Below are 22,315 nucleotides of genomic sequence, written 5' to 3' on the forward strand. Positions count from 1 at the left end.
AAGTCAACCCATTTTTTTTCGATGATTGTTTGTTGGAAATGAACCAATCATCAACTGTCGGATTTCAACCAATTCCCAAGACTACAGTGTATTATTACGTCTCTGTAAAGTGAACAGAATGCTCCTTGCCCTCTACATTATATCACTATCAGCATCACACTACTGTCAACCTCACATCACAAACACAGGCATGTCTCATTAACAAATACCACAGCTCATGAGAATGAGTGAGTTTTATGGCAAGCATGGGTTGCTGAAGGCCTATTCTAACCCAGGACCTTCACGGGTGCTCATGAGAGAATTTGCCGACAAAAGGTTGAGGGTTATCATTCCTGTATTATCATTTTATCTACAAAAAAAACATTTGTGTGCAAAGAAACAAAAACTGTAGAAAGATAATCTTTACTCAAGCACAACATGCAGTGTTAAGCTGACATGTGTTGGATTTAGCTGACAAAAACATCTAGGTCCTGACCACATGTGTGTCAGCATTGTAGACACATCTTATTTCTAAATCCATCTCTGGCAAACACATTCCCGGAGATTCAAGAGAACATGTCATTTATAATGTCAGATTAAGATAAAGTTTCTCTCATTTCTAAACAGACAAGCCTTCCACAGTGCCAGACACCCAGTATTGTCATGTCATGTTATGCCACATATTGATTCTTGAGTCTTAATTCTGTAGCTCACCTTCATATTTTACAGACCAATTGTTTCATATTACATGTATGTGATGTTTTTTGAAGTAGCACTTTGTAGATTGAGAACAACAAAAAGTGAGCATTTCAACAATGAAGCAGTAGAGAACAATGAAACATGCTCTGTAGAGCTTGTTCAAAAAACCATAATCGGAAATATTGTTGACCGATTATTGATATGAACACCATGTCATCAATAACATCCCATGTAAACTATTATGAAGAAATAAAGTTTTAATTCAAAAACATAATACACATTGTTTTGGTTTTAGTTTTGATTCTAAATCATTCTCAAGGTGCTGTTTTTGTCAATAATCCAGGCATCAATGTGTCACCTCACACCACAGACATGACACATGTAGATTTATTTTGGGTTTTTTATTGTATACTCAAACTTTTTGCCAATATACATTGATAATCAATCAATACTTAGTGGGTATAGTTTTAGGCCATTTTCAGCAATATTCTGGTAATATCATGGGGAGCGAGGAGGAAGAGGCACCAGAAATGGGTGTCACACATTGTACCCATGAGGGGAATCTAGAATATCTCTACATGATTTTAATATTAACAACATACGTAGAAACAAAAATGAGCAGGTGTATAAATCACTCTGTTTACAATGTGATCTCAATGTTATGGAGGAAGAGTTTCACATCCTGTTTATTTGTGAAAAGTATCATGATCTGAGATTAAAATATCTCCCAAACCTATCCAATGTAAAGCACTATTCAATGAAACTGTTGCATAATACATTAAATACAAATAATGAGGATACCTTACAAGCTCTTGCCATTTTTCTTAAAAATGTGTTTATATTGAGGTATCAATGGAAATAGAAATATTGCTGTATTGTTCACCATGTGACATGTGTTTTGTCAAATATAATTTTATTCTAGGCTATGGCACCAAATTACTGAATAAATGTAAATATCATGAGGGGAACTGAACCCAGGTATTCAGCATCACGAACAGACGCATTAACCATTAGCCTAGCCCACCTCCCAAACTTAACCAATGATCATCAATCCCTATTGTATACTCTGATAGCCAGCTTATTGTTCTGTAGCTAATCTGGTTCTAACCAGAAACTAAAACCTGTTCCGGTTTCTGTATTCAGTCACTCAGTGACAAAATACACTAACCATTCAGGTCACCATGTTTTTAACCAACAAAGCTCTATGAGCTTCAAGGCAATGGGATCCTGTAGCTGTCAAACAATTTGCATGTGATGTCCATCAGACATAAGATGTCTGCTTCTCAAAGACTCTATTTACAATGAACGATTTTTCTTGCCAACTTGACATTTAATAGGGCCCTAAATGACACCACTTTCCACTAATGTCTTCCAAAAAGTAAGCCTCTTCTTTTCTCGTTCGATTATCTTGACATACAAAAAGTGTCCCTCGACATTCTGAAGTCCAAGTCCAAATACTCAAATGAAACTGCTTCAAATTGACTGTATTCCCTCTCAGAATAACTTGCTTTGAAGTGATCAAGGCCAACTGGCTGAGGGTAGAATCAGAGCTTAAGTACTAGGCTATGTTATATACCAATTACAAGATTAGTGATTGAGTAGGAATCTACAGATGTTTGGCAGTGTGAGACCCAACTGTAGTGAGAAGACAGTCTCAATTGATCATCACTCATATCACATGCTTTAGGTGGAACATGTGCTCTGGCGAACTAGCTGACATCAGCTCATGAGTACTCTTTGATTTGGTGTTATTCAAGTATGAGGAATAATTTCACAGACAGATAATACTGGCCATTTCTAAGTAGTCCATAGTACAGTTTAGAGAAGGGTTATGAAGGGTTTTAACTAAATTTTTATAGACATGTACAAATTCTTTAGGTTTGGAGTAATCTTGGACTAGTAGTATCCCGGTCACACCTCGATTCTTATCCTGCTCCTTCAGCTGATCATTTGCACAATCAAACATCTGTATATCTGAGCCAAAACATGTGTCTCAGCATCATTCTGTCTCACAGTCCCTGAGCCACATTACTTCTGCAGTGCTAAGGCTCTAAATATAGCAAGTCTACATTTCCATAGGTTCAGAATTTCTGGTCTCCCCGGGGCTCCTTTTCAATTTATATCGGTCAGTCTGTTCCCATCAAAATTATATCTATTCAGAGACTAAACATTAGTCTGCATCATTTTTAGTAGCTTGTGGTGAGTGAGTAAGCATGATTTTACAACACTTTAAGGTATAGTTCGGGGTTAAGGTCTAGTTACAGGGTGTAACAGCATATATATGGTGTGAAAATATGCAGATAAGAACAAAATTAAAAGGAATGATTTATTGTGTTCAGGAGTATATAAACCTGTACACCACTATATGAGAACTGGTCTTGCAGTCAGCCATCATAAACTTTTCTTTGGTTGAAGTAATAACTGTCCATTGCAAATGCTCTATGGTTCTGCTATGGACAATTCTACCCCTGTACTCCTCTAAAGCAAATTTCAGACTTAAGTACAACTGATGTTTAATATGATCTGTAATACTGAGAAATATCAAAGCCCTTTTTTTTTCAAAAATTTGCATGATCTTTTGCATATCTTTCTTTGTAAATGTTCAGATGAAATTTACTTGTAAAACTTACAATCACCCAGTGACCGTTGTCATGTCTGACTGCTTTAAAATATACTTTAATCCAACACTTCTGTAAACAGAATAGGCTAAATAGGCTACAAAATTTTCCTCTAGCAGGACATTAACATTTCCAAATTGCTGTTGACAAATGGTTGAGCAGGTCCAGTTTTCAGTTGACAAATATGTACTAAAGGTTAATCTAAAGATTATGTTTACACACAGTGTAACTTGATAATATTTTGCTGAGACAGCTGGACATATAATTCCAGACAGTTCTGTCAATTTGGATTTGCCTACTCACTCCAACTATATGTTTGTGACAGGTTGTTTCAGAATATATCCGAACTTGTCCAGCCCTATCTTTCCCCAATTTATCCTTCACAAAGTGCTCACATTAATAAACAGACACCTTTGGTGAAACACAGTCAATAGCCCAGAGCTTGTTCATATTTTATGTCATCTACTGGATACACACACAATTAATCTCAGTGTGTACCAGATCCTGTAGACCAATGCCATAGTCTGTGTTGGGCTATATCACATCCCAGTCTCATCACAGCTCTTGTTAAAGCCCTGCCTCTCAAAACAAAAACAGTTCCTTAGTAACGTCTTTCTAATCAACTGTTTAAATACACATACCAAACATTCCACTGAAAGTATGACGGACCACTGTTTAAAAGGACAATACTCCATTGTTTGGTGCTCAGTCATGTCTCATTCTACACATGCTGCAGTGATGCATCAAATCTGCATCATTACAGTGACAGGTAATTATTACACAGGTGAAACTATGTGCATCTGGGTCAGAGGACTACCCCAGCATTATTAGACACTCCCATAGAGGTAACCCCTTGAAGATTTTAATCCAGCAAGCACAGGCTGCTGAAGACCAATTTTTTACAGGTCCAGAAAAATACCAGACTCTGGATCAAGTGAGTTTTACACTACACTCAGCAATATTCCAGCTGAGGTCCATATATAATCACGTCTGACCAAATGATCAAGTGATCAACAGCATGAGCATGGATCTACACAATTGGGAACCAATGACATCTGTCCACCAAGTCAGCAAACCTGACTACCTGATCCCATTAGTCATCGCTTACAACAAGCATGGGCTACTGAGGAATCAATTCAAATCCACACCCTCTCAGGTCCAGAAAAATATTTGACTCTGGATCAAGACCTTGATTGGTAGACATGATTCTCCTTAAATCTACCCCTGGAATATCTGGTCAGCAACACCTTCCTCATCACAAATACACTTCCTTATACGTGACCTGAGTCAAAGACACAGATTATGATTGCTATTGGCAGTCAGCTCCAGGGGCTGACAGGCGTGATAATCATGATAATCAATGGCTAGCAGTTTCCCAGAATATGCTGATATGGATAGTTACATCAATATGGCATCACAATACAGGTTATATCAGTATATCAAGCCAACATTAAGATATATATCAAACCTGCTAGAGCATGGAAATGTGGCAAAGCAGTGCTATCACACTGATTTCAATTATGATACGTGAATTATAGCCTCAATGAAACAGCTTGGTGCATGGATTCCTATGTAAAAGAATTCAATTTTGTCTAGATATTTTCAGTAGCCATATTTCAATCTGAAAAACCCTTAAGTTCTTAACTTCAAATGACATCCTATCCATTAATTTCCTTTTTCAGTTTAAACACTGCTCATAATGAGAAAACTGTTCTTAAATAATGTATGCCTTTTTTCAAATAGGTGGATTAAAAAAAATATCTAGAAATTAATTGTACAAGGTCATTCCAGTTAGTTTGTTCCTAAATTCTGTTGTTAGTCTCATTCTATCAATATGACATTGCCACATAAATAATCCACTTCAGCACAACAGACACTTACATACCTGCTCAATGGTGTCTATATCGATACGCAGGCCAAAGTGGAAAGTAAAATATCTGTATCAATCAATCAATCGTTATTCTGTACTCAAGAGGCCACAGGCCTATAGTACATTTATATAAATAATATTAGTATTTACAACTGAGCAGCAGAGAAGTGTATGTCACATATTTACAGATTACAAACTTTAAAGCAGATTTGATATAACTCTATGTAATCTGCAACACTTTCTCAAAGTGCCACTCGACATTGCCCAGTTCACGTATTTGTTGCTATAACTAAAGTAATGTTCTTGTGGAGATGATATTTATTTCACTCATGACAGGGATAAAAAATGGAGAAAATCCAATTTTTAGTTTTTCATTTTGATCGAATATAAAGGTCATTCCCAGTATTGGAAGACAGTGAAATGTAACAATCACAGGCAAAATACAGTCTAATTTCCTTCCCTATCCAGGCTTGTTTCCCCATATGCCACCCTATCACAATATTGCTGGAATATTGCTAAAAGTGGCATAAAACTAAACTTGCTCACTCACTCCCTCACTCGCTGTTGCCTTCCATTCTGACTGACAAGGAATCCTGGATACACCCCCACCAAGAAACATCCATGTTGTTGGGACACTACTGTGACTTACAGACGACACAGTCTGACCTACTAGCTGGAATCACTACAGGGGAAGCACCTTTCGTTAAGTTCTTGGGGGGAAAGTCTGACAGTAAGCTTCAAAAATAGAAGCTAGGTAAATAATGGCAAATATGATATCATATAAGACAATGTGTGTATTTATTCATTCTTTCTCAAATAAACGTTCAAGTATTATGTCTTTCCTCCCTGCCACATTTACGCCCATAGTTTTGGGACAGGCAGATCGGAAGGGGTACACCAACATATCACAAACACTACAACCTCAGACCTTTTCGGACACCTATGATCATGCCAGTTTATCACAAGATTGTTTCTTCATAGAAATGTCACCCTAATCAACACCCTTACACTAAATCCTATGTGCATAGAATGCAACCCATCCTTTCCCAAATCCTTGATTCATACCAACTTGTGATTTTTGTAGAAATGTCACACTCATCTACAGCATAACACTTTAGCCTATGCGTATAGAATGTAACCTCTTCTTTCCCAGATTTTTGATAGGTATCTTCTTGTATTATCTTTGTATCTACTTGTATTATCTTTGTATCAATGTTAAACTAATCCACAACACAACACCGCACAACATTTTGCCAGTAGCTCATGTAATGGGCAAAGTAATTACTCAACACTTTACAAAATCATTTGTCACTTTTCAGAGTTCAAACTGTACAACATAACAGCGGTTCTAAACAAAAATCCTCCTCAGAATAATAGAGTAGCTGACGCATTGACATCGTCAACATTAAATCACATCTCCTACACATCTGTTTGTAAAAATCAATAAATCAGATATCTGATGTTATTTAAATGCTACTTCATATATTTGCATCTATTTTAAATCTATTTTCAATAGTCTAAAATTACTTTTCAGTTTAAGCATAGGAAACGAATTATCAAACTTACGTTTCGTTTTTAGAAGGGTTTGGGCTATCTGTGCAAGCACCATGTAATATTCATAGTAAGTCGTATTTCCAGGATAAGCAATGGTCAACATTATCCCAGTGTCTTTGTTGTTTAATGCAATACTCAGCAATATTCCTCATATATGGCAGTGATCTGTAAATAATCAAGTCAAGACCCCAGAATCTAGTGATCAAGTGCATGAGCATCAAATTATGCAATTGGGATATGATCACATGTGAGAAAGCCTGACGACCTGATTCCATGAATGGCCTCTTACCACAAGCATGGGTTGTCAAGACAACTTCTAACCCAGATATTCCAGGTATGCACTGTAGTATTTCATTCAAACAATAACACTCAGTCCATGAAAATATGTAATCTTGATCAGAACAATCAGCTATATGAACACTGGCTGGGGGTCTCAAAGGTACATATGGGACTACAACCTGAAGAAAATAGACTTGCTTCATGTATAGCTTTTGCAGAAATAGATGAGTGGTTAGGAAAATAACATGGTTCAAGGATAAACGTCTCACCACGTGAGCATAAGGTAAAAATGATCATTTTATCTCCTAGATTCAAGCTTACTTCTGTAGATTTACAGAACCTATGTAAAAGGACAGTCTTTTGCACAATGTCATAAACAAACATGTCTTACTGGTGTAACATATGTTACTGCTTGACATGAATTAGATGAGCCTGTGCAGTAAATGTGTTTATGACAAGTAGGCGGGGCAAGGAAAATAGATGAATACATTTGGTTGCTACAGGTACATGAGGTAGACTGGGGATTAAGCATGTGCAATACACGCTGACCGAGGCATGAACTCAATGCCACTTCTGTTTAACACATGTCCCGCAGACACGATTTGCATGAGGAAATTAAATTTGTCAAGTTGTAGGCGACAACCTGTTTTACTTCTTTTTCACACAGAATGTTCTGAAGGGCCTTCCCATATATGCAAACTAAGGTCATTTGTCAGGTCGTCGCTTATCAGTATTGCCTTTATCATTATGTTTGCAAAACTCGGTTTGCAATATAGTACTTTAATCAATCATTCTACATTAAAGCTATGCATAGTTTTATTTATCTGTAAGCCATTAGCACTAAGATGATCGTAACTCTGATACTTTAACTTAGGGCAGTTGTAACGCTACGATCGCTCTGAGGAACAGGGCCCAGAATACTTGCCCTGTCTGCTTGTCACAAACGCATTCACTGCACTGGCTCATCTAATACTTGTCAAGCAGTATTATGATATAACAATCAAAACGCTACTTGCATGATGACATTAAACTTTACAATATATAGCAACTACCTGTTTCCCTTTTTTTTCAAATGGAATGTTCTGGAGGGCATTGTTGGGATCGTTTGTCAGGTCGTGGCTCATCTAATACTTGTCAAACAGAAAGCGAATATAACAAACTGTCATAGGGTAACAACATACATATGAAGCTACTTGTATTGTTTGGCATGTCATGACACACAACTAACCAACGGAGTGAACCAGCCGACCTAGCTGGCCCATAAAGTTGCCTCAGCAAGCTAGGGTATATATTCTAAGCTGGAAATAACATAGGTAATGCACTTTTGCCCGACATGGTATGCACAAATCTGTGTTAACAGCAATACTGTTATATACCACAGCATGCAAAGATGGATGTTCTATAGAGTGGAATGTTTACAAGCACTGGCAGAAGCAAAAATTCAGTCTCTGAATACCAACTTCGTCTTAAGATGATTATAATCATGATTAATGCCCTGACCAAATCAACATTTGTTTCTTTTTCAACAGACACAAACCCATCAAGGTCATTCCTTGAATTACAATGTCTAGTCCTGAGTAGATAACCTCTCAGTCCCTGGACCATATTATTTCCCTACAGCCTAGCCAAACTGCTATCACGGAATAATAATTCATACCAAATTCATCATTCATTATTACCACTACAAACAATACATTAGGAAAATATAAACATAGAATATTACTGATCATGATGAACTAATTGTCTATGTTTATATTTTCCTAATATATTGTTTGTAGAGGTAATAATGAAGAATTCATTTTGTATGAATTATTACTCCATGATACAGCTATGCTAAAACCCTAAAGGAAGTCTAGATTTCTTTAGGTTCTGAATCTCTCGTTTCTCTGGGACTCCTTTTCAATTTAAATGGGATGATTTGCTACAATCAAAAATATATATATTCAGAGACTAAGCGTTAGCCTGAAATAGCCCTGACAATTGGCTGTACTGTTGCTTAAGAGAGGTCAAGCTGACCTGTCGCTGACCCTGTAAGAACAGGTCAACAGTGTTAACAATGAGTGGGTAACTCACTGTGCTATGTGCATTGGAATGGTTAAAACTGGCCACATCTTCAATGGAACCACACCAGTAAATCACACAGACTCATCCCTTGCATCGTGTGTACCAACATGCCTGCAAGCCATGGGCTGGTCACGTCCCACTGACAGGAGCTATGTTTCATTGACCATGGTCACGTTTGATAGACAACCTGGTAATAGACTGATTACACAGTCCTAAAATGGCCTTCTGTTTTTGTTCAAGTTGTAGGTTAAATGTTAGTGTAGAGGCAATGCTTTCAGCGATCTAGAATACTTTTGGCCATCACTCAGACAGACTGAAAGGAACTGGATAAACTAACATTTACTGGATTCAGACACCATATGGTCTCTGCTGAAATCGACTGTGGGAAACTGTCATTTACTGGATTCAGAGACCATACGGTCTCTGCTGAAATAGACTGTGGGAAACTGTCATTTACTGGATTCAGACACCATACGGTCTCTGCTGAAATAGACTGTGGGAAACTGTCATTTACTGGATTCAGACACCATATGGTCTCAGCTGAAATAGATGTGGGAAACTGTCATTTACTGGATTCAGACACCATATGGTCTCTGCTGAAATAGACTGTGGGAAACTGTCATTTACTGGATTCAGACACCATATGGTCTCTGCTGAAATAGACTGTGGGAAACTGTCATTTACTGGATTCAGAGACCACATGGTCTCTGCTGAAATAGACTGTGGGAAACTGTCATTTACTGGATTCAGACACCATATGGTCTCTGCTGAAATAGACTGTGGGAAACTGTCATTTACTGGATTCAGACACCATATGGTCTCTGCTGAAATAGACTGTGGGAAACTGTCATTTACTGGATTCAGATACCATATGGTCTCTGCTGAAATAGACTGTGGGAAACTGTCATTTACTGGATTCAGACACCATATGGTCTCTGCTGAAATAGACTGTGGGAAACTGTCATTTACTGGATTCAGACACCATATGGTCTCTGCTGAAATAGACTGTGGGAAACTGTCATTTACTGGATTCAGATACCATATGGTCTCTGCTGAAATAGACTGTGGGAAACTGTCATTTACTGGATTCAGACACCATATGGTCTCTGCTGAAATAGACTGTGGGAAACTGTCATTTACTGGATTCAGACACCATATGGTCTCTGCTGAAATAGACTGTGGGAAACTGTCATTTACTGGATTCAGACACCATATGGTCTCTGCTGAAATAGACTGTGGGAAACTGTCATTTACTGGATTCAGACACCATATGGTCTCTGCTGAAATAGACTGTGGGAAACTGTCATTTACTGGATTCAGACACCATATGGTCTCTGCTGAAATAGACTGTGGGAAACTGAAACAAAATAGACTGTGGGAAACTGACCTAGATAACCTTATAAGACTGAAAAACTGAGATAGACTATATCAAAAGGATGAAAGATGATAAATGTACACAAACCAGGATAACCTGATATAGACTGAGAAAAAGAGACAGTCTCTAATGAACCAAGAAAAAATGAGAAAAACTATGAAAAAATAAAAACATTTTGGAGGTGACTCATATTGACTGGGATACTGGGAAACTATACGCTGACAGATTACTATAAACTTCAAAAGATCAAGTGATCAAGGATATACTATCAAAACAGCCACTGTGCTCTCCTATATGTATCTAGAACATCATGGTATTCTTAAACACACAGAGGCACACATGAACAATTCTGGAGCATTATTCAGTCTTAAGCTAGAATAGAATACAAGAAAACCAAAGTGTCCGTTAATAACCTTTCAAACTCAAAATAACTAAATCAATCTCCTTCAAAGTGTAAACAACTATCACACTGAACACACTTTTGATGGAGTTTTCAACTGATATTGTAAAAGCCAAAGGACAAATATTCACAGAAAACCAACTTGGAACATTTTAACTAAAAATATGAAGTTGTTGAAAGGCATTTAGAAGCTGAAAACGAACATGAATACATGACACGTTTTATGGACACCAACTTTTCATTCTTTACACGATTTTTCAGAGCTAATTCACCTGATAAAGGAGCAGGAATTAGCTCTGAAACCTCATGTAAAGAATTAAAAGAAGTTGTTATCCATAAAACGTGTCATGTACTCAACTATAAATATGTGCACACTTCAAAAATAAACAGCCAAACAAATTATACACAGACACAATCGTCCAAAGTGTACAGTGTCATTATTTGGAACAAGCCACATTTTCAAACATATTAAATACACTGACCACAACAAACTGAGTGTGCAATCACACTTTGTGTCGATTGAGTCTTGCTTGTTATTTGTGAGGCTGTTTACCTTAATCTGCACATAGCCATTGGTTGGTTATACATAGTCTGTCTCAGTCAGTCCCAAAACTGCATTATTCTACCTTCTGCCCAGGTCTCCTTGCAATGCTAAAACCCTAAATGAAGCAAATCTAGATTCCCTCAAGTACAGAAACTGATTCACCCATCTCAATAGGGCTCATTTTCAAGCAGACAGGAATTACTCCTTTCTGTAAAAATCACATATTCAGAGAGTTGGCACTGGCAGATCTGCTTATACACAGAGGAAGATTTACTGCTAGGTGGTAATAAATTAAAGGTTTTGCATAACAAATGAGAGATCCTCAAAAAGATGGCTTCATAGAATGTAACTTTTTTTGTAAAGCAAGAAACGTCCAAAGTGGCATCATGAACCATATTTCAATGAAAGTAACTAGGTCTACCAAGAGAACAGTTCTATCAGGAGACACAGGAAAAGTTCATGTGGGAGCAGACGGGGAACCTCCCTGACATTTGAGATACATGTCCCTGAATATCTTTCACATCTCTCAACCAATTTCTGACTTGACAAACTTCACTACATTCTTGTAACCTTGAGCTGACCTTGGCATGTCCACCATGGCTGACTCAACTCAGGTTTCAGTTAAGGCATGTATATTCTAATATTCATATACTTGTATTATTCATATTCATATAACTGTAAATACCTCTATGGAAAAAGGAAATACACAACATAAAATCATTATTTAGAGCTAAAAAACTCTAAAGTGAAAGAATTAAATACTGATATTAGAACAAAGAACCCATAGCAATTGAGAATGCCCAAAACAGTCAGTACTCCACTGCCACAACAGGAAGAACCTCTCAGAGTCCTCTCCAATTGCTTCTAAAATATTATCAGACTCTTCCCATTTTCTTCCCTGTATATGTCTTTATAAGATCCCCATGCCATTACCAAGTGCCAATAGTTCAGGCCAACTGTGCTGCATAATTGTTTGTTCCCATTAGTATTAGTATGCTTGACTGTTATTTAATTTGTTAAACACTGTACTTATGTCTTCTATTTTAACTGATAGGTTTTGTATTTAAGTATTTCCTTTAAACATGCTGATATTTTGCTTTGTTGTCTTAAATTCCCACTTGGGTAATTTAGCATTATCTTTTCTTCATATGCTAGAATCTGATGTCTCACCTTCAGACAATCCTGTCAATATCAATGTTTCTTATACTAGATATTGATAAACTGAATCTATGGAAACTAATACTCTGACATGGCATTTACAGTGAAACTTGTTATGTACTGGAACCTGGTCTATCACCATGTTTAATAACATTACTATTGCTGTTTTAACATTCTTAAGACTTCATCCTAATGGATTGCTTTCTGAATCACGAATTGCTGCATTACTCCATTACTCCATTATTTAGGTGAATATTTTAGCTCATATTCATGTAATCTTGCTCTACTGAATACTAAGCCCATGGATGTTTAGTAATGCTAACCTCTAAAGAAGTGAGTATAATACCAGTCAATTATTTATATCTTTTCAAAAATACTCATTTAAACTATTAATTATTACCTTAGAGACATGTTCAAGTTCAATACCCATGCATCACTGTTCTAACTCAACCCAATTACAAAGTATCTTTTTTATGTTCCCATTCCACTACAGAAACAAATGGGATACATCCTCCTCTAATGGCTACCTATAGGACCAGTTTATTTCATGGGGAGTGTCACAGACACTAATCAATAGGACACATGGTTGGTTATGACAGAAATTCAACTCTTGCGACATTTATCAAAGACTAGATCAGATATACCAAATGGATTTGTACGCTTGTGGGAATTCTGAGACTGCTGCCTTTCCAGACAGCAATCCGGGCACTGTTGTGTTACAGTGTTAATGCACTTTTCCTATTAGTAAGTGTGTTGGATTCAGTTGTTTTTCAGGGCAGTGGTTTAAAATGCTTCCTTGTCACACTGGAGACCCGGGTTCGATTAACCACATGGGTACAAAGTGTAAAGCCATGAAATGATGGAATATTGCTAAAAGTGGTGTAAAACTGATGGATACTTCAGCATTGTTCTGTTCATATAATTCAGTCTATGCTGGAGCATGTCAGACTGATGTGGCAGGACAGCCTGAAGACATGCAGGTCTTTGGACATGTTGGATGCTGGAGACTTTAGCACAAGTATGGGTATGGCACCAAACACACCTAGACACCATTGCCCTGAACCAGGATTCAAACATTGGATTCAAGATCTTGGCATGACTTACTAAACCAGCATCAGTGAATTGCATTGCCTTAGATGTCCTGACTATCCCAAATGTGTCCATTTTCTAGATTACATGCTGGGCCCTGAATCAACAATTGGGTTTCGATGACTTCTTCAAAACATGTCTGAAACTGAACATAGGGTAAAGAATGTCAAAAGGAAATAGAACACTTATAAAACTTGCTGTAAGAATATTAGACATGTGACCAATGTATTACTCCAATATTTCCACTACAACAATGTGTCCTGAAGCATTGACAGTGACACAGTCAGGCAGGTCACGTATCATAACCATGGCAACCAGTTCCCATTAATTAGCTCTTGAGCAAACATAGGGTGCCTGTACAAAGGATAATATGACGACATCTCTTGCAGAACCAGACAATCCAGTCATTATGATGATGATGATGATGATGATGATGATGATGACACTGACATACATCAGAGTAAGTCACAGAGTGTCACTACATGAATTGCCTCAACAAACAAACCCAGGTTAGTGGTGACTGCTATCCTTAATCCCCACATGTCCATCACAAAGCTACAGACACTCTGTTAAATATTTTCTACATATTGTCAAACAACTGGAACTGAAAAGTAAAATATGGATATAAATGATGTCAACAAAATGTGCCAAAAGGCTCTTAAAATATGTTTAAGAGAACATTTTGAAATGTAAATCTGCAGACAAGATTATACCAATTCATCATGAGATAGACAAAAAGTAGTTGCAATTTAGAAAGCTACCCTATATGTTTCCACTGAGATTGATAACATTCTAGTATTGGCCATTTCATTTCTAAGTCCCAAGATTTAGTGGAAATCACACTGCACATCAATCATCCATATAAGTTCATTTCTTATGTATATGTCAAAATAAATCAGTTTAATAACCAGGGCCCTTCTTCTCGAAACGTTCATAGTCCTAAGAATTCTTAACTTTGATCGTAGCCAATGTGTTAAGAATGGGTTTAAGAAGTTCCACAGCCCTTCTTCTCGAAACGTTCGTAGCCCTAAGAATTCTTAACTTTGATCGTAGCCAATGTGTTAAGAATCGGCTTAAAACGTTCGTAGGGCTACAAAGGTTTCGAGAATAGCTAGTCAGGATCATAAAATAGACATAATCACACAGTATGTGGAAGAAATAGGGCATTATTTCTAAGCATGAACTTCAAAAAGCATGAACTTCAAGCACCAAGAGCTTCAACATGCCATTTTGATTTTAACAATGTGTGACAACCTAACACAAGGAATTTCAAACAGTGGAAAAATATTCCACACAAAAAGAAAATAAACATACTTCTTACAGTAATAACAAACTCAAAGGCACCACTAAATTTAGTTCAATATAACCAGAGTTCGCCAGATTTATTTTGAGTACAACATATTGTAAGTGGTGACCACATGTACAGTTCATTTTACCTGTCAGTTCATTATAAATGAGTTCATTATAAACATAGTTTACAGTATTTATAAACACTTTCAAGGGAGAATTTGACTGAGATTTTTTGCATGAGAAAACCCAAACAGAGCCTCAACCACCAAGGGTCTCCTTACACAATCCTGTAAACTTCCAGTAAAATGTTCAGATTTCTCAAGCAAGGATCAGTGTTATCATAATGATCAGATGCAAATCTCTGCCAACGAAAATTGTGGGGAAAATCAATACAAAAACCGAATTCTCTCCTTTCATGCTATAAATAAATACATCTACTAATGTTTACGTTTCCTTCACATTCACACTTACAGTCTGAAGAACAACTTTTGTCAACACAGCAAATAGATGTTAAAACTCTCTTTCACAAGAACGGTAATTTTTTATCCTGCAATGTTTAAACCCACACAAGAAATAAAGCCCTGGTCTGTGAGAAACTAAAATTGCTGAGAATGTTAATATCTCTGTAAGCAGGGAAGACCTGATGTCTCTAGGTTTGTTTAAACTGGAAGTATTTCAACACTGATGCTACTTAACAGCTTCCAGTTTACTACAGGTTACACAGATTGAGGTAAGCATGTGCTTGCTAGCATGTAAAGAAACTAATATTTACAGGTGGTTTGCAAAATTACAAACTACACATGTGGAAATGGTCATAATGTCATGTGACAGTGTCATGCAATCATTTCAAAGCTTGACCAAATCATCAGATTGTAAGGCCAATGACTAAAAATTAAATCTGATTTAAAGTGATTAACAATAATTTTAGCATGGAAAGTTGAGTATAACCATGATAAAAAGTAAACACACTATCATTAACAATGTGTCGTTAAATGATAGTCAAGAATGGCTGATTATAAATTCATAAAAATTACTCCAGTTCTACCAAACATCCATGTACAGTAGCTACCTTAATACTAACATCAAACAATCATCACCAGTCAGACATTTTTCTCCAGTGAACAAATTGCTTAAACCTTTATTCAAACTCCAGTTTATTCATTTTACTAGATCACAAACATTACTCTAGTCAAGAAGAATAATTATTTCATGGGTTCAAAAACCTTTTTAAAAAAGCCATTTGCAACAGGGCAAGTGACTTCAAGAAAGTAACTTGTCCTGACTAATTTTCCACTTGCCCTGATTTTATGACACAATGTTTGATTTAATGTTTACTGGACTAATTGTTGAAGAGTGATAAATTTCAAAGAAAGATAACTCTAAATTACTATTTTTGCAAAATGTTATAGCTACATTATGAGCAAATATGAAATGAAATCCAAGTTTATTTGCAGTTTGAAACCATAAGTGGAAACTATCTACCATCTAGCAGTATATGGACAAGTAAGATACCATTACTTGATTGCCTGAAATGAAACCTCACTTGTCCTGGGCACTGAGCAATGTGATTTTTGAACCCCTGTTTTGAAAAAACATGTTTTTTTAAAGAATGGTGCCAATGCCAATTATCTGTTGCTGCAATACATAAAAGTTCCAGAAACCTGAAGGACACAGTTAGAAACCATATTTCCTTTGCAATACATAGTTATGTACTCTACATGAGGTCTGTCATGTATGATCATTAACAAAATCTATTGCTATTCCAGAATTGAACATTATTCATAATTCATGGTAAAATCAAACATGATTTCTAAAACTGAAAATAATTCAAATGCATAAGAATTTGTCATCACCCATTAATATCTGAACGAGCCATTCTTGCTCAAGCATACAAGCAAACATGAAGATATCCACAATGTTAAGTAACAACAGCCATTCGATCTGCCACCTGTGTTAAAGCACCCCAAAGTGCTTTGACTAAATTTGATGAGAATTTTCAGCGTCTAAATATCCTGGTTCTGGAAACGATTTCTCCAAGTTTACGAACACTTCCCACATAAAATTCTGAATGACAAAAATCCCATAAATCTGCCATATACATTCATGTACACAGCAGTAGCATCCCTTGAGCCAATGGAGTGACACATTCCGGTCACAAACATCAATAATTCCTTCTTGACTTGTGTTAAACTTTCAAACAGATGCTGAAATGTGGCAGTTTGTTCAGAATTTCAGGACAAAAACAAACAGTATCTATTGAGTGAATACAAAGTTTAACTATGAAAACAGTGTTTTGAAACCCAGCATGCAAGTCAGTGTCAATGCCTTAACCATGATGAAGAGTCTGAAAGACTTACGAGTTTATAGATTCAAATACATCAAAGAAACAGGGAGCACTTACCATGCTTACTCAAGTTAATTTCAAAAACAGTTTATGGAGCTTAAAGAGTTCTTATGTCAACATAAATATTTAACCTAATACTAAACATGAGTTTACACGGCTATCAACATGATCAAATTCTGCTGCAGAGGTATTTGAAGTCTTTCAACAAACAGGTCTCCATCAACATAGCCCTCAGAACAACTCAAAGGAGGTGTTTGCATGATTCGATAATCTTTGATATATCATCTAACCAGTGGTTTGGTCCTGGAGTGTTTACTGAAGGTCAGAAATACAACAAAAGGCTAATATACTGCCCATGAGTGTGACTGAGTTTAGTTTTATGCCACACTCAGCAATATTCCAGCTATAAGACAGTAGTCTGTAAATAATCGAGTCTGGCCCAGACAATCCAGTGATCAACAGTATGAGCACTGATCTGTGCAGTTGGGAACCCTTGACATGTGTCAACCAAGTCAACGAGTCTGAGCACCTGATCTCATTAGTCGCCTCTTATGACAAGTATAATCACCTTTCATGGCAAGCATCCCCCGGACCTTCACAGGTTGCACATGAAAAGAAACACTTATATTAATCCGAGCATTGGTTAAAATTGGTTAAAACCTCATAGTTTTGCTCCATTACAATCAATCAATCAGTGAAAATAATAAGCGTAATTTATTAAATGTATCTGCTATCTTTGTTAATGCACATGAAAATAAAGACAAAATATGAAGTTCTAAGGGTTTTTTGGGAGGCAAAATGAACAAAACACATTTGAAAATTTCACACACTTCACAGATGACTAGCATGTTAGGAAAAGAAACTTCTTGGATTTTTAAGATAAATTCGATCATGGCGTGAAGCCCAGAAACATTGTGAAAACAATAAAGGAGAAGCTGACATCCATAACATTTTGTCGTATATTGGAGCTTGTAGTGCTTATGAAAAGTAAATTTAATGACGCAGACAAATCAACCTTGTGAAAAATATTCTTCATGCAAACAAATGTCTGGTTTGTGTTTGATCATGACAAAACATGATTGATTACTTTTGTGACAATAATCCTTCATTATTTCAATTAATCAGACCAACACTGTTTGCTTCACCTAAAATACTCTCAAATTCCAAGGCAGTAACTCTTAATGAGCAATCAAATGATATTCCATCAGACATCTGCACAAAAATCACAGTGATCAATAAAATGTGTTCTTGTGTGGTGGTTGGGGGAATGTGGGGTGCTGGTGGGTGGGTGGTGATGTTGTATGGAGGGTGGTAAATGGTTGTGGTGTGTGTAATCTGCATGTGAGTGACTGAGTTTAGTTTTTCTCTGCACTCAACAATATTCTAGCTATTTGGCAGCAATACGTAAATAACTGAGTCTGGACAAGACAATCCAATGACCTACAGCATGAGCATTGATCTGTGCTATTGGGAATCTGCATGTGTAAGGTACCTGTGTATTTAGGGAGATAGTATGTAAATGTCTGGAGAAGGAAATAGGCGGTTAATCATTTGTCATAATTCAGGGCAGTGGGATAGCCTATTGGGCAGTGAGCTAGCTTAGTAGTTAAAGCATTTACATATCAGGCTGAAAATCTGAGTTCAATTCCCTGCATGGGTACAATGTGTGAAGCCAATTTTCTTTGTCCTCCTACCATATTATTGCTGTAAAACTAAACTCACTCACAAAATCCAATTCAAGGTCTGCTAGAGGTGGGCATTTCAGGGGTATGTGGTTCATGACAAGCAAGAAATGTATTTAAATAAACAACCTTATCCACATTACTTTTCAAAACAGAAGCTGTTTCATTGGAGCATAGATATGGGTATATGTATATTTTCTCTATTGTTATACAATGAAGGACCCAGATCCCTTACATTGAATGCATTGTTCAGTTAATGCTTAAACAGAGGTCTGTGACAATGACAACAAACATGATGAATCACTGTTTCATCATTTAACATAGTGTATGAAATGTATGAAGCTTGTTTTTTCACACTGACAATTTCCTGCCATATATGTAGAACGTTGTGTTTACAGGAAGCATGGGCTACAGCTCAACTCTGCCAGGCAATAGAGTAGCCTGACTTCCTCACGTTTAACTCAGTACCATGTCCATGGACTTTGCAGGGTGTATACTGTTGAACTGTTTCTCATAATTTACACCATCACGCCAGACTCTCAGACTCAAGCACTACAGACATACTCGATGCCTTTGGTGGTCAATTTATGTAAATGTTCAATTTCCAAACAAAATTATTTATGTAGATTTGGCACACCTTGATCTTTATATGCTAGCATTAAATCACCACCCATCATGAATCAAAATACTCAGTCTGAATGTAAAACACTACAGAACAATTCTAAGTAAGTTCTTCAAGTCAAAAACACTGTTATCTAGTAACACACTGATGCATACTGAAAATGTAACTCCACAATTGCAACATCAGATATTCATCTCAATCTTCTCTGGAGCCAATATTTCATCCACAGTCTTCAAAAGATGCCATTTAAGAATTCCCAAAGTAGGAGGTTCTAATCTCATGCTATTACATGTAACGTACAGTTATACAGTCTGAGCTGAAAGCATTTTGCCACAAGGCTGAATTTGACAATAAGCATCATTTTACTACAGACTCTGACGCTGTTACTAGATGATTACAAACTGAAGTTAACGGGCTGAATAGAAGTTAACTAGACCTTGACTGCAGACTAGTTTGCTCCATTATATGTATTTCACTGATAACAGGAACATGAAAGATGAAGAGGCTTTAATGGTCACTTTACATCATAACACAAAATAATATGGTGATGTCCAATGTTAAATGTTTAAGACATTGGAATATACCAACTACAATTGAGGCTAATTTAATCACCAAAGGACACACAGCTTTAAGTCCTAAAAAAATGACCAGGACCTTGATTTTCCAAGCTTTGTTAGTGTTAAGATGGTTGTAACTCTTAAGTGCCATACATTAACATGCTGAAAAATTTCACATGTTGGCAAAATAGACACAAGAAGCAAAGAACATTTGTTACCACCAGGAGGTGATTGCTTCTTTGATCTATTTTGGAAGCATGTGAAATTTGTTTAAAAAAATCTCTAATGTAGCTACAACATAACTTGTAGCAGCAAATTCAGTTACATCCGATAACATGAGTATGCTGGTTAAAATTAACATATGACTCTTATTAGTCTTAACTCTAAGAAAACTTCGAAAAGCTAGGGCCCAGCATATGTATTGGTAAATGGGGAAAGTCTATCATGACCCACCTACTCATTATCAGCATGATCAACCAATGGCACAATACCTGTTATCTTTGTTAGCAAGGTTAGCACTGGTTTTGTCATGGTCACAATGGTTATTTTCAACCCCTGCATTCACACACATTAAACAGCTGATGTCTCATCAAGATTTCTCCCTGATTATGTATAACAGTATCAGCAACAACATGACAGCATCAGTAATAGGTTTACAGGTAGGAAGATATGATGATCTATGCTTGACTGACCATGCCTCCAGGTAAACAAATGATCAACAAGTGTGACTGAAGATGATGAAACAATGGTGTACAGAAATTGACACATTGTGTTTTCAAGTTCTAACATAGATCACCAAAATTGTGTTCACTCGTTAAAATCTTGTCAAGCATTTCAACCAAGATATTTGGATTAAGTATTGGATGATTTTGAATACCTGCTAATATATATCATTAATCTGGGGGCAGGTAGCCCCCTTTTCAGACACTGAAAGATTCTACCCAGCACATTTCAAAAGAACACTGACAATATCTTGTATTTCCTAATTCACAATACAGTGTTAGGCCCATGATTGTCATGGTGCTAGTGTTCTAACATTAACATAGGCTTGTGAAGTTCTAATATTGCTACTACTACGTGTATCTACTGTCAGGTGAATAAAATGATGGCCGATACATCATCAGTCAAGATCCTACAGCATCGCCCTGACCTAATTGTCTCTTAGTGTCTTATCAGTACATGCCAAGGGACAGTATCAGTGGTATCCTATTTCCAGTGACATGCATCCCTGTATGAGATCCTAGTCAGCATCCTCATCAGAACTAGCAATTCCCACTACAATGCATCAAATCATACCAATCATTGAACATTATACATCAATATAAAGTTTGGTTTTACGCTACTTATATCAGTATTCCAGCAATGTCACAGCAGGGGACACCTGAAATGTCATTATAAAGAAATATGATCTAATTTAAGGGTAATTACACTGTTCTCTCAGAAATAGGTCAAGGGTTATGTCTATGTCATTTTTCAGATATGTTTAATATACATTAAATCATGATAAGACTGGGTCATGAAACCTTACCTTGAGCCTACAAATTGTATTATCATTGATTCATATATCAACAAGCAGTAACCCACAATAGACAACTTTCAGAGATAAACATCTTTTTGATCACTGCAATCAATGGTCAGTCGCATTAATTAGTTTGTTAGGTAATGCATCGCTGCATCTCCAATCATCTGTCCTGCACTTTGCATACATTTCAAAATAGGAATAATGGAAAAACACAATGAAGAATTTATTTTAGATATTTTGTCTGGGGAAATTAAAATATCCTTAAAGAAATATCACAGTACAGTGTTGGCTCAAGAGAGGGTTTTAGAGTCTTTTGACTCATCAAATTCAGTGAGAACCCATCTGCCCATCTATTCAACATTGGAGGGGGCCCAGAAACATTATTTTCATCAATTTGGACCCACTCAAAATTTCACCCAAATCTAACACTGCAGTACATGCAACATAGGTCATATTTGGGATTTCACTTTCTTAGTAAAGTACAAATGCTAGTACTTGTTTGGATGAGTCCCATCAGGGATTGGAACCTGCACCCTCAGTCAGGCACCTAATCGCCAGCACACAAAGACAGCCACCTAGCCCACTCAGCCACCACGACTTCCACTAACTCGCTCATCACAGTACATGTTACCCCTTCATCAGGGTTTGAACTTTGATGTGAAGATTAAA

At 36.8% G+C, this 22,315-nt stretch overlaps 1 protein-coding gene across 3 annotated transcripts in view; it reads right to left on the minus strand.

The window, feature by feature from the left end:
* Nucleotides 1-22,315, minus strand: part of LOC137290477 (guanine nucleotide exchange factor subunit RIC1-like) — a 69,674-nt gene that overhangs the window by 46,626 nt on the left and 733 nt on the right. The window lies entirely within an intron of this gene.

The sequence above is a fragment of the Haliotis asinina genome, chromosome 7, assembly GCF_037392515.1.
Source record: "Haliotis asinina isolate JCU_RB_2024 chromosome 7, JCU_Hal_asi_v2, whole genome shotgun sequence".
Lineage (NCBI taxonomy): Eukaryota > Metazoa > Mollusca > Gastropoda > Lepetellida > Haliotidae > Haliotis > Haliotis asinina.